Source organism: Artemia franciscana, chromosome 20 (genome assembly GCF_032884065.1).
Source record: "Artemia franciscana chromosome 20, ASM3288406v1, whole genome shotgun sequence".
NCBI lineage: Eukaryota > Metazoa > Arthropoda > Branchiopoda > Anostraca > Artemiidae > Artemia > Artemia franciscana.
Window position 1 is genome coordinate 12384965 of NC_088882.1, and position 15238 is coordinate 12400202.

Sequence of the window (15238 nt, forward strand, 5' to 3'; positions counted from 1 at the left end):
TTTTTCAGTGGTGAGGGGACTCAAATCTAAGATCCATTCAATGATACATCTTCATTAAGACCTCTTAGAAATAACTCTTAATTTGGTTTAAATTTATCTCTAATAAGAACCCCCCCCCCTCTGGAATTTCTTACTAGGATGGGTTTACCATATAGTGTCACGGTGGCGTGAATATGCATAGCCATGGCTCAAGAAAACTTCCATGGCTCAAAGGATTTCCATTAAAACCTCTAAGAAATAACTCTTAATTTGGTTTAAATTTATGTCTGATTACAAACACCCCTTCTGGAATTGGTTTCTTGTGGGCCACAATTGGAATTGGATGTTAGGGGACCCACTAGAATTGCTCTCTAGGATCCCATTGAAATTGGTTTTTAGGCCCTCCCCGTGGAATTGGATACTAGAGGGTTCCTCTGGAATAGTTTTCTAGGGAGTGGGTCAGCCACATAATGTCACGGTGATGTGAATATGCATAACCATGGCTCATAGCAACGTGGGAAAGGGGGGCTTGAAGTTGACGTAAAAAATAGGATATAAACAAGAAAAAATAGTCAGATAGTAAACAAACTTTGTTGGAAGTAGAAACTAGCACCCTAACGTAGTCTTATGGCAATAATAACTATATGAAGGTGTGCTTGTCAACATTACTGTCAAACAGTTTGTGGTAACAAACTGTGTACGTAGGGAGCGACGTGGCTCAAAAGTAACCAAACTCTGTAAACGGAATTTTGATACCAACAGAAATATCAAAAGTATCGGCTTATTATGCTGATTCCAAATAAATAAGTTTCAGTAAGTTCAGTGTTGCCCATCGAAGACTGCGAGCCTGAGAAAATACGCCTGATTTTAAAAAAAGGTGAAAAACACCCCCTAAAATACTAATGATGTTAATGAAAATTAAATCATGAGATTCAATGTATCAAAGAACCCTACTGTACAGGTTTCAAGTTCCTATCTGCAAAAATGTGAAATTTTGTATTTTGCCAGAATAAATATCACGCATGAGTGTTTTTTTCAGGGGTGATCGTGTCGACCCAGTAGTCCTAAAATATTGAAAAGGGCTTATTCAAACAGAAATTAAAATTTCTGGTGTCCCTTTTGAGTCACCAAAAACATTACAGGGCAACTAGGCCCCCTCCCACGCTCTTTTTTCTGTAGATCCTCCGATGAAAATTTTTAGATAGCCATTTTGTCAAACATAGTTCAAAGACTCAATAGCTATATCTTTAGATATAACATGACCCCAAAGCGCATAAAATTTTCCCAATATTTACGTGTAGTATTTGTTGTTGGGAAGCATACATACATTTTTTCGGGTAGGGAGGGGATTTCTACTTAACACCATGGGAAGAATTTTCCATGGGGAGAAAAATTTCCAGGGGGTTGACATTTCATGGAAAAGTTTTCACTGTAGGAACTTGTCGGAATTCCTATACGAAATTCTTTTTATGTCTTGCTTTCTCTTTGCCGACTAATTCTACGTGTGAAGATTGCCGAATAATTGTCCGGGATAACCGAAATATATACCACATAAAATGCATGCTCAAAAAAGTGTCTATATTTCAGATCAGTAGGCCTCTGCTTTTTAAGAGACCCAAAGCCACTACTCTTTTCTTCCTTTAATGATTTAAGATCATGAAGAAATTTATCGGTGATTCCCTCAAGACGCAAGTGTTGTTAATTTTCTTCAAGACTAAGGTGCTTGTTAAGCAGTAGTAAATGTTTTCTAAGAGATACATGTGCTGGTTACGTAAAAGGGAATGCTTTCTAAAAGATGCAGCTGCATGTTACGTAATAGGCTTTTTTTACTTATGCAAAGGGATGCAGGTGCATATTACGCAATTGGGTTTGTTTACTTATGCAAATAGATGTGACTGATTGTTACTTAACAGGAATGCTTTTAAAGACACCCAGAGGAAGGTTTTTAAAGTAGTCCATAGGAGTTCTTAAAGGCAGCCATAGGAAGGTTTTTAAAGCCACACATAGGAAGTTTTTAAAGGCAGCCATCGGAAGGATTTTAAAGAGACACATAGGAAGGTTTTTAAAGGCACACAAAGAAATGCTTTTAAAGGCAGACATAGGAAATTTGTAAGAGCAACCAAAGGAAGGTTTTTAAAGGCACACATAGGAAGGTTTATGAATTGATACATAGGAAGTTTTTAAAGGAACCCATAGGAAGGTTTTTGAAGACACATATAGGAATATTTTTAAAGACACACATAGGAAAGCTTGTAAGGGCAGCCTTAGGAAGTTTTTAAAAGCAGTCATAGGAAGATTTATACACATATAGGAAGGTTTTTAAACCGGTCCAAAGGAAGTTTTCAAAGACAGGCATAGGACGGTTTTTAAAGACACACATAGGAAGGTGTGGTGTAGGAAGGTGCAATTCAAATCAAAATCAGTATGCAACAAATTGCACGAACAAAAATTCATCGCGTAACAAGTTCCATGAAAAAATTAGTCTCACCAAGAAGAAAAATTAACTTGCAGCACTAACGAAAATCTGCACGCAACAAGTTCAATGAACAAAATCAGTTTTGCAAGGAGAAAAAATTGATGTACAAGTTTTTCGAAGAGAAAAACAACTTGCAGCACGTTTTACAAACAGATATCAGCACGCAGCAAGTTCCACGAACAGAATTCGGCAAGTAAATATTCCATGATCAAAATCAATGTTATGACGAGAAAATCAATGTGCAAGCTGTACGAAGAGAAAAATCAACATGCAATACGTTTCACGAACAAAAATCAGCAAGCAACAAGTGGAACGGACAAAGATTCAGCGCGTAACTAGTTCCATAAGAAAATCAGTTTCACGAGGAGAAAAATTGAATGCATAAAATTCAACAAGAGCAAAATCAATGTGCAACAAGTTTCTCGAACGAAAATCAGCGCGCAACATATTCCATGAACAAAATTAAGCACGCATTAAATTTTGTGAACAAAATCAGCTTTGTGTGGAGAAAAATCAAAATACAAGTTACAAGAAGATAAAAATCAACGTGCAACAAGTTTCATGAACAAAAATTAGCATGCAACAAGTTCTACGAACAAAAATCGCTACGCAACAAGTTTCATGAGCAAAATCAGTTTTGCGAGGAAAAAAACTGATGTAAAAGTTTCTCGAAGAGAATAAACAATAGTCAACAATTTTCACGAACAGAAATCAGAATGCAACAAGCTCCACGAACAAAAGTCAGCACGCAACAATTACTATGGACAAAATCAGTTTCACGAGGTGAAAAAATTAATGTACAAGTTTCACGAAGAGATTAATCAACATTCATTAATCAACAACGAATGTTTCACGAACGAGAATCAGCATGCAACAAATTCCAAAAACAAAAATCAGTACATGACAAGTTCCATAAATAAAATCAGTTTCACAAGGAGAAAAATCAATGCACAAGGAGCCAGGAATCGGTTGAACCAGGATGGAAACCAGCCAAATTGGAGGTGAAAAATTTGTAACTAAGGGTTGTATGTGACAGAAACGGAATTCGCTATGATAATATTTAAAAAATGAAAATGTCTTAGGGATGATGATGGGGTGCCAGAGGGTCAGTCATACTGTGTCACGATGCTGTGAAATGAAATGGTATATCACGGAGGCTGGTGTGTAAAAAACAAAAACCAAAGGATTTAATGCATGATTTCTAACAAGAAAGTATTTGGAAAATGTCTTAAGAATGACAATATGTATCAAAATTTCCATGGAGGATATTACATTTAGGGATGGCTCGCAAAAGCACGAATCAATGGAATTTAAGCATAATTTTATCAAAAAATATATGAAAAATTTCTTAGGAACGATAAAGCGTATCACAGGGTTACGGGAGGCAGCCCGATGCTGTCACTGTAACGTGAACTGCCGTGGAGATCAACACTTTGAGGGGTGGCAGAAGTTGCCGTGTGCTAACCAGTGTAACGCGGTGACGTGAATCGCTTTGACTTTGGAATTGCTGGACATGCTCTACAGCTTTAAGTTAAGGTGTGAGGTGTTAAAAGAATTTTTCAGTGGTGAGGGGACTGAAATCTAAGATCCATTCAATGATAGATCTTCATTAAGACCTCTTAGAAATAACTCCTAATTTGGTTTAAATTTATCTCTAATAAGAAACCCCTCTGCCCTCTGGAATTGCTTACTAGGATGGGTTTACCATATAGTGTCACGGTGGCGTGAACATGCATAGCCATGGCTCAAGGAAACTTCCATGGCTCAAAGGATTTCTATTAAAACCTCTAAGAAATAACTCTTAATTTGGTTTAAATTTATCTCTGATTACAAACACCCCTTCTGGAATTGGTTTCTTGTGGGCCACCGTTGGAATCGGATGTTAGGGGCCCCACTATAATTGCTCTCTAGGATCCCATTGAAATTGGTTTTTAGGCCCTCCCCATGGAATTGGATGCTAGAGGGTTCCTCTGGAATAGTTTTCTAGGGAGTGAGTCAGCCACATATTGTCACGGTGGTGTGAATATGCATAGCCATGGCTCAAAGCAACGTAGCATTTCCATTAACATCTCTTAGAAATAACTCCTGATTTGTTTTAAATTTATCTCTAATAAAAACCCCCCTCTAAAATTGGCTGATAGGGGCCCCGTTTAATTGAATGTTAGGGGGCCTGCTGGAATTACTCACTAGGGTGGTGGTTCAGCCATATATTGTCACAGTGGAGCGAAATGTGCATGGTCATTGCTCAAAGAAACTTGGCATTCCATTAAAACCTCAAGAATGCCTCATAATTAGCTTTAATTTACATATAATAAAACCCCCTGGAATTGGTTACCAGGACCTCCATCTTTCTTTAAATCATGGTTCCTTTTGCTTATATTTTATTCTATATCAGGTATTTTCACGTTGTTTTCCCATTTGTTGAGTTTTAACTGTCTTTTCTGTGATTTCATGTTTTTTTGCTTATATTTTGTCCTATATCAGGCTTTTTTCTCGTTTTGTTGTTTCATTTATTGACTTTTAACAGCTCTTTCTTTGATTTCATGATTTTAAAATGTTTCTCTATTAAAAAAACTTTTAATTGCAATAAAAAGTCTTTGTCATTATAAATTATTTGTTCCACGATTAATCTTCAATACATAATCATTCACGTAGTGAAATATCCAAAACCAATGTTATGTAACATACTATAACATACTGTAACTCAATCTATGTATATTATATTAGAAAATTAATTACATTTTAATGGAGAATTGTATCTAATGGAGCAAAAATCAATAGTATTGGGATGTTTTTGCGCTCTCATGTAGAAAGGGTTGGAAACGTGCGTTCAATTTAATCATTCTATTAAGTGGGACATGGAAATTCTCTGCATGTGTAATTGGTTTTTGTGTAGAATATATTTCCCAAATCAAAATATTAGAAAGGGTTTCATAATCCAGCTTGTTAGCACTCTATTCCATTGAGGGGCAGTCGCTTTCGAATCCTAACGTGGACATGAAATCTTTGAAATATAAAGGGTCCCTGAGAAAAGTGTCTTGAAATTAAATGAAATCTCTCGAAGTATTATGTATCATCCAATATTTGCACCGTCATTACGAAACATCCTACGTTTGCGCTGTGCTGGGTTGAAAACGTGGGTTCCCCACGGGCCCTGAAGTCTAGCATATCACGTGAGATTGCAACATATATAAGTAAACATTCCCCTATTACATGACATCCAAAGAAGCTTGAAACATCTTGAAAAGCACCTTGTCAGTGAAATTGGTTGCTAGGGTTTCCTGTCGGAATTGTTTGCTAGGAGCAAGGTGAAATTGACTGCTAGGACTCCCCATGAAATTGGCTGCTAGGGGGCGCCGTTGGAATTGGTTGCTAGGGTTCTCCCGCTGATATTAACTACCAGGGTCACTAGGGCCCCAGTTGAAACAGTTGTTAGGGTCCCTGGTGACTAGGTTAGTGCCCCAGATGAAATTAGATGCTAGGGCCCCCTAGTGGGAAGGTTATGCTACGGGACCGGTGAAGTTAGATGATGGGGTTGCTGTCGGAATTGTTCGTTAGGGTTCTACGTCTTGAAGGTCCCCCACTACTGGGCCCTGAAGGATTTTTCCACCTTGCCTTCGTAGGTTTTCTTAAAAATCAGAGCAGCTATTAGGTAATTTACTAACGAAATCATGAAGAAAAGAAAAAATGTCTCAAAAAACGTCTTGAGATGTCTTGAAACACCTCGAAATGTCTTGAAGAAAAATGTCTTTAAAATATCTTGAAATGTCTTCAAACATCTTGAAAAAAGGTCTTGAAGAAAAAAGTCTTGAAATGTCTTGAAACGTCATAAAAAAATTTTTGAAGCAAATTGTCTAAAGAGCCCCCCCCCACTGCTTGACTAGTGGACTGTAACATTCCCTTTTACATAATAAACAAAAGTAAACCAACCCTATTACGCAACAACCAAACGTAAACAAATTCTATTACGTAACAGTTTTTTTTCCTGGCTCGCCAGCAAGTCTTATTAGAACCGAAAGTAAACAAACTCTATTACCTAAAAATCAGATGTAAACAAACCCTATTACGTAACAACTAAAGTAAACAAACTCGATTACATATCAGCTTTTTCCCTGGCCCTCTAACGTGTCCTATTAAGTAACATACAAACCCTATTACGTAACACCTATACTCTACTAGGTAACAATCATGGTAATCCTGATCTGGTGGGGCCCTGAAGGTTTCTTAAAGAATCAAGGAAATCCTGAGGTAAAGAAGTTCCTGAACTTTCTGTAAGGATTTCCTATTATGTAACAGCCACAGTAACCCTAGAGTAAGGAATCTCTGGCCCTCGTATTTTTTTAAAATGAAATTATTACGTAACAGACACCTGCATCTCTTATAAAGTATTCCCTATGACATAACATGCAAACCCTGTTACGTATGTGTACTAAACACTTACGCTATAGTATTTCGTCATACCCAGGTGTGCGTAATAACGTCTTGAGGGACTAGTAGCTTTAAAAGTTAACCCCCTATGAGAATTTCAGAATTACAAGGGTGGTCACTACTCAGACTTACCGGCATTATTTGAAAAATGATGAGAAATAAAATCAGTAAAAACTAGTTTTTTTTTTACTGAAATTAAGTAAATTACAAAACTTATAAAACTACAAAAACTCAAAATTACAAAACTCAAATCGAGCAGATGTTATTCCGTATATGAAGTGGTTGCCCCCTGATCAAGATCTTGCTCTTTACGCTAAAGTTTGACTGGTATTGTCCCAAACTTTACTTGGATGATCTTTGACTGGTATTACATAAAAAAAACTAGTTTTTTTAACTGAAAGTAAGGAGCGACATTAAAACTTAAAACGAACAGAAATTAATCCGTATATGAAATGGATTGTCCCCTCCGCAATCCCTCGCTCTTTACAATTGTTTTAAAAAGCAGAATTGTGGCAAAGAGTCAAACTTTAGCGTAAAGAGCGAGGGATTGCGGAGGGGACAATCCATTTCATATACGGAGTAATTTCTGTTCGTTTTAAGTTTTAATGTCGCTCCTTACTTTCAGTTAAAAAAACTAGTTTTTTTTTATGTAATTTCTGAACGTTTTTGAATTAATGCATGTTTGATTTTGACTCTCCACACGTAAACTATTCAAATGAAATTGGCATATTAATTCCTTTTTTGGCTAAATGGCTTTCTCTTAGTTTTGATCATACGATTTTCAGAAATATGGGATGGGGAAGGAGGCCTAGTTGCCATGCAATTGTTCGGTTACATAAAAAGGCAACTATTAATTTTAATTTTAACGAATTTTTTTATTAGCAAAAAATATATGTAACTTTAGAATTAACTTACGTAACAAACTTTTATATTCTTTAATTTTTATAATGTATATGAGGGGGCTTGTACCCTCGTTAATAGCTCCTTCTTTGCACTAAATCGTAAGTTTTGTCCCAGTTCTTTAAGAATGACCCCTGAATCAGAAAGGCCGTAGAATAAATAGTTGAAATTACTAAAAATACTTTAGCATAAAGAGCAAGGTATTTATCTCCTCCTAAATACCTCGCTCTTTATGCTAAAGTATTTTTAGAACCCCTCATATGCGTAATAATCTCTGTTCGTTTTAAGCTTCAATGCTACTTCTTCCTTTCATTTGAAAAAACGTTTTCATGTTTATTTTTCATTGTTTTCTTATAGTAATGCTAGAGAATCCTGCGCCCTTTTCATTGAATTTTTCTTCCCCCATGACAGATTCCTCCAAGGAAAGATCCTCCAACATAGCCCCCTCTCCTCAGCCCCACCCCCAAACAAAAAAATCCCCCTGAAAACGTCTGTACACTTCCCAATAACCATTACTATATGTAAACACTGGTCAAAGTTTGTAACTTGCAGCCCCTCCCCCAGGGATTATGGGGGAGTAAGTCATCCCCAAAGACATAGTTATTATGGTTTTCGACTATGCAGAACAAAATGGCTATCTCAAAATTTTGATCCTTTGACTTTGGGAAACATGAGCGTGGGAGGAGGCCTAGATGCCCTCCAATTTTTTTGTTCACTTAAAAAGGGCACTAGAACTTTTCATTTCCGTTAGAATGAACCCTCTTGTGACATTCTAGGACCACTTGGTCGATACGATGACCCCTGGGAAAAAACAACAACAAAAAAGAACAAACAAATAAACACGCACCCGTGATTTGTATTCTGGCAAAAAATACAAAATTCCACATTTTTGTAGATAGGAGCTTGAAACTTCGTCAATAGGGTTCTCTGATACGCTGAATCTGATGGTGTCATTTTCGCTAAGATCCTACGACTTTTAGGGGGTGTTTTCCCCTATTTTCCTAAATAAGGCAAATTTTCTCAGGCTCGTAACTTTTGATGGGTAAGACTAAACTTGATGAAACTTATATATTTAAATTTAGCATTAAAATGCGATTCTTTTGATGTAGCTATTGATACCAAAATTCAATTTTTTAGAGTTTTGGTTACTATTGAGCCGGGTCGCTCCTTACTACAGTTCGTTACCACGAACTGTTTGAAATGTCAGTTTCTTAAGAACGGCTCTTGAAACAAAACGATTGTTTAATTAGAATAAGAAGGATTTTCAAACGTGGTTAAAGCTTTAACGCAAAGAGCAAGGTATTGAGAAGGGGACAACTCCTTCACATATGGAATAATTTATGTTCATTTTGAAATTTAATTTTGCTCCTTTCTTTCGGTTAGAAAAAACTTTTTATATATTTAATCATTGAAAGAGACAAGATAACTGCTCTCTCAGATTTAGTGTAAACTTACTTTATTTTGGGATGGATAACAAATAAATAAATAGCTGATACAATAAGGACACAGCAGTTTTTACTATGTCTGATTTAGCCTCTGATATGCTCCAGAATGCGCTAACCATCCCTTGTGTCTCTCTTTGCCTACTATCCACTTCTTACTAATATATTTAAGTTTTGCTCTTGCAAACGACAAGAATGAGTAATAGTACTTACTAAAAAAAAAGTTCATTTCGTAATTTGCTTTCCTTTTTTACGAAGAGGCAATCAACTTAGGACAACCTCTACGGAAAATTATGCCAAGCAGTGTCATGCAAGTTGATATATTAGTTCCCATAACCAAGGTGGGGAGGAATTAAGGAAAGAGCGGCTGATTAAAAAAGGGCTAGAAAGTTGCCTAAGATTGGTTTAATGGTGGAGAGTAATGGTACTAGCATTTGCTGTGGTACTAAATCAGGATAAGCCGGAGAGCTTACGAAACTCTTTTTCTCATTAAAGTTTTATCTTCATTAGTTTTTTTTATTAATTAAATAATTTCTGAAACCACTTTGGATAAGCATATGAAACTAAAAAAGTTTGTAAATAAGAGAGAACGAGGATAGTAACAGCCAATAATAATAATGCATTTATAACCCACTTTTATGAAAAATAAGCGGAGTAAGTCACACTAAAAAGGAAGATACATCAAATACTCAGAACTCAGATAACTTAAACCTTAATCAAAAACAAAAAAATATGTATAATATTATGGTTTGAGCCTAGAATTGAAAATATTTCGATCGACACCTTCCCTCAGCCGCCCTCAGTACAGAACAAAATGAAGTTAAAAATATGAGGACAATATAAAAAACCAAACGTTAAAACAAACACTGGAACTAAGAGAAGAAGACCTTTACTAAGTAACAGTGAAACGAAGGTATCTATCTAATATTTTTATAGTTCTCCTCTATTTTTCACTTGCTTCTAATGTCTTCGTTTTCTCTTCTTTACAGGTTTTTTCGTTTCATGTTTTTAATTATAACAATGAACAGGAAGAACAATAGGGAATTTCTCAAGACAGTGGGAAACAAATTAGAATGAATATTTTGGCCCTGTGTCCAAGGGCTGTCCTCAGCAATACAGATATATAATAAAAAACAACTTACAAGAGGATAAAATCAATAAAACTAAAATGAATCGTTTTTTAAAACAGTCCCAGCATCCTTACCTCAGCGAAGTTCAGCCAGGACTCTACCAGGAGTCCTGGTTTATTATATATCTGTATTGCTGAGGACGGCCCTTGGACATAGGGCCGAAATATTCATTCTAATTTGTTTTCCACTGTCTTGAGAAATTCCCTATTGTTCTTCTTGTTTTTGGTGTTTGTGATGGAAAGGCAGTGTGGTCTTCGTTGTTATTTAAATTAAATAAAAAAACATTTTTTTTTTAAATGAAAGTAAGGAGCGTCATTAAAACTTAAAACGAACAGAAATTACTCCGTATATGAAAGGGGCTTTTCCTCCTCGACACCCCGCTCTTTACGCTAAAGTTTTTTATTGTTTTAAAAAGTAGAGTTGCGAACTTTAGAGAAAGTAACTTTAGCGCAAGGAGCGCGGTGTTGAGGAGGAAAAGCCCCTTTCATATACGGAGTAATTTCTGTTCGTTTTAAGTTTTAATGTCGCTCCTTACTTGCATTTCAAAAAACTTGTTTTTTTATTTAATTTCTGAAAGTTTCTGAATTAATGCATGTCTGATTTTGGCTCTCCGTACATAAATTATTAAAATGAAATTTGCATATTAATTCTTGTTTTGGCTAAAAGGCTTTCTCTCAGTTTTGATCAGACAATTTTGAGAAATAAGGAATGGAGAAGGAGGCCTAGTTGCCCTCCAATTTTTGGTTACTTAAAAAGGCAACTAGATGTTTTAATTTTTAACGAACGTTTTTATTAGTAAAAAATATACTTAACTTAAGAATTAACTTACGTAACAAACTTTTATATTCTTATATTTTTGATTATATATATGAGGGGGTTGGTCCCCTTGTTAATACCACGCTCTTCACACTAAATCTTGTTTTGTCCCAATTCTTTAAGAATGACCCCTGAATCAGAAAGGCCGTAGAATAAATAGTTGAAATTACCTAAAATTGTTTAGCATAAAGACCGAAGTATTTATCTCCTCCTAAATACCTCGCTCTTTATGCTAAAGTATTTTTAGAACCCTCATATGCGTAATAATCTCTGTTCGTTTTAAGTTTTAATGGCACTCCTTACTTTCAACTGAAAAAAGTTTTTCATGTTTATATTTTCATTGGTTTGTTTTTATAGTAATGCTACAAAATCCTGCGCTCTTTTCATTGAATTTCTCTTCCCCCATGAAATATTCCTCCAAGGAAAGATCCTCCCATATAGCCCCCTCCCCTGAACCCCACACCCAAACCAAAAAAATCCCCCTGATAACGTCGGTACACTTCCCAGTAACCATTACTGTATGTAAACATTGGTCAAAGTTTGTAACTTGCAGCCCCTTCCCCAGAGACTGTGGGGGGTAAGTCATCACCAAAGATATAGTTATTATGGTTTTCGACTATGTGGAACAAAATGGTTATCTCAAAATTTTGATCCGTTGACTTTGGGAAAAAATGAGCGTGGGAGGGGGCCTTGGTGCCCTCCAATTTTTTTGGTCACTTAAAAAGGCCACTAGAACTTTTCATTTCCACTAGAATGAGCCCTCTTGCAACACTCCAGGACCACTTGGTCAATACGATGACCCCTGGGAAAAAAAAACAAACAAACATACAAATAAACAAGCACCCGTGATTTGTCTTCTGGCAAAAAAATACGAAATTCCATATTTTTGTAGATTGGACATTGAAGTTTTTTCTATAGGGTTCTCTAATACGCTGAATGCGATGGTGTGATTTTCGTTAAAATCTTATGACTTTTAGGGGGTGTTAACCCCTATTTTCCAAAATAAGCCAAATTTTCTCAGGCTCGTAACTTTTGATGACAAAGCCTAAATTTGATGAAACTTATCTTTCAGCATCAAAATTAGGTTGTTTAGAGTTTCGTTTACTATTGAGCCGGGTCGCTCCTTACTACAGTTCGTTACCACGAACTGTTTGATAACGACAATTAAAATATTATATTTAAATTCACCCAAAATGTCATACGTATCTCAAGGTTATAGTGAAAATTATTTTTGAAATTAATTAGAGTTTTATTTCAATTTATAGTTTTTGTTTGCATTTTTATAGATGAAAACCTTATGTATGATATAAAACATCATAAAACAGTTGTGAAAGTTGACTTACATGAAACAGTTATTTTAATCATTTTTGGTCGATTCACCATTTCCTATTAAGGTAGTAATGGCGCCTTAGAATACGAGTCTCTAACAGTTTAGTTTCAAACCAGTTGAGACTCCTCTTCCCCCTCCTCTGTTGATTTCTATTCCTTCGTGCCATTCCTTAGGTGAATCTTTTATGCGAACCTTTTATCGTGAGAACTGAATGGTAGAGTGTTTGATTGCAATGAAATGCTACCAGAACCCCTTAAAAAGGCAAAACAGCCGTAGCAGTCACCCCTTGAAGGAGATACTATCGACAAAGCACAGGTGTAAGAAGTATCAGAGCTTATCTGTGAAATAAATCATAGTGTAAAAGAAGGATTATCTGAGCCCAGAATTGCCCGTGCTTGGTTTCAGTATCTGGACCTACTTGGAATCCTGAGAAATAACTTGAGAGCTGAACAAGTGGCAACCATGAGCTATATCTACAGTTGTTGTTAGAAATGCCTCCTTACTTTGCTGCTTTTCACCACATTCTTTACACAAAATCTACTTGGATGCTTCTGGCCACCTTCTACAGTACAAAGTATACAACGAGTGGTGGTCAGACGAGAGATAGAGGCATGACTGAATTCCAGCAGAAAATTTGATCATCTGCAATGCCTACTTTGATTCTCGGTAACGAAATCGTATAGAAACTGACTGGCTTCGCGGATTTGATTATTGAAAATAACGCAGAAGCAATATCTTTGAAGACACCTACATATCTGGCGGACATTGAAAAGATAGTTCTATAGATTGAGCACTAAAACCCTTCAGCCAGGATTCACAGCTCTTGAATGTTGTCCAAACTGGACAACGCTGTTGAACTGCTGAACGCTGTTGAACTTTAGAACTTATTGAACGCTGTTGAAGTGGTATCCGCGCTTCATCATCTGTTAATACAGACGATACGAAGTCTATGGGAGAAACGATTCTGAAGGAACCGGATACAAAAGACATTGACAGATGTGTTCTCAGGAGAAAAGAGAAAGCTATAACTACGGTTGAGAAGTAACCAGTTGTTATAGACAGCAAGAGGGAAATTTTCGATCGCACTCCAGTCTTCCAACGTCCAGCCGCCGTGCCTAGCACCAGCGGTCCTGATCTGAGCAAGGTTACGTCATTTGAGCCCTGTACTTTGCCACCATCGTTCTTCAGTTTGTTCGAGGTGATGAGGACAGTTGACAAGTCGTCTCTAAGAAATAAACTGATAAAATTGAGGGGTTTGATGTTCCAGTGATATATCCAACCTTCCAGAGTGTTTTGGACGGGGACTGACTAGTTCACAAAATCCTGTATACTGCTGGATCCACATAAGTTGTTTTGGCAGGATCTTATATAGATTATGTCACAAAACATTTCAGTCAGTTAGTAGTAATTTTTTACTCTTGCACTGATACACCAACGATGTAAAATTGCACATGGCGGAAGAGAACAAAAGTTTTGTCATTTCCAACAATCAAATTATTTACTAATATGGAGATCGCCAAAAGTAAAGAGGATTTCTTGAGAAATACCAAAAATAAACAACACTTCTTCGACCGGCTGATTAGGAGCCTGGTGACCTCAAGATGCAAAGTCTAACATCCTCAGGATGAGCCCTCTGTCCTAGTTGTTCAAACTCTAGTCAGTTGTGCTGAAACGTTGTCAACTACTTTGATTGGGAATTAATTTAAAATGTCCTACTCCACAAGATAAGTTTTTCAAAGAAAAATAAAGTCAAATGATCTTCCAAGCGTAAATTTATCACAAATAATTATCAATAAATAAATGAAACTAAAAATGAACAGACATTACAATAAATAGCCGAGTCAAAAGCATAATGGATCAATTGTATAATTATGGGGGGTTGACATGCCTAATAATCCTAAGGACATAGTTGCTGGTCCGTTCTACGATGAGAACAAAATGGCTGTCTCAAAATTTCGACTGGATATGTTAGTGTAATGAATGAGCTTGAGAGAAGGGCTGCTAGCCCCCCAGTCACTTGTTACTCTATGTACTCTATGTACTGGTGTTTTTTCTTCTATTTTTTCTCGGGCTCTCTGAAGCACCTGAGCCACTCTTTAGCCCAATTTTTGCTAAGGATAGGTTACTTTTGTTTCCTCCGTTTAGGGTTTGGGGCGTAGAACCATCTCTTCTGTGACTTGCCTCTCGAAGTTTTCAGCCCACCTCTTCTTCTCTGGGGATGACGTTGTCAATGCCTTCAAATTGTTCTTCTTCAAGAGAACCTGGTCAGAAATCTTCTTTAACAGTTCCTAGAACGTCACTTGCAATCGGAGATGCCGTGTTGTGGTCACTTCCTTCATCTTCATCAGATGATTGATCGGAATCAGGAGGCACTTTGAATATCTTCACATGCAAGTTTCTCGTCTTTCAGGGGTCTAAAGCTTCGCCAAGTGAAATACAGGAGTTTCTTGTCTTTAATTTAAGAAATTTCGAAGAAAAATAAAAGTGATAGAAATATTTAAATATATTTTTATATATCATCCTTCAGCTGAAGCTGAAGAATTATAAAAAACCTATATTATAATTGCTATAAAACTTATGCCCAATCACAAAAGAGAAAAAAAATATTAATAATAATAGTAAGCAAGAAATCACACTAAGAAACAGAAACTATCACATAAATATAACAAGTAAAACAAACACATAAGTGAACGCCAGGAAGGAAATCGCAGAGATAATCATGATCAAAACCAGAAAA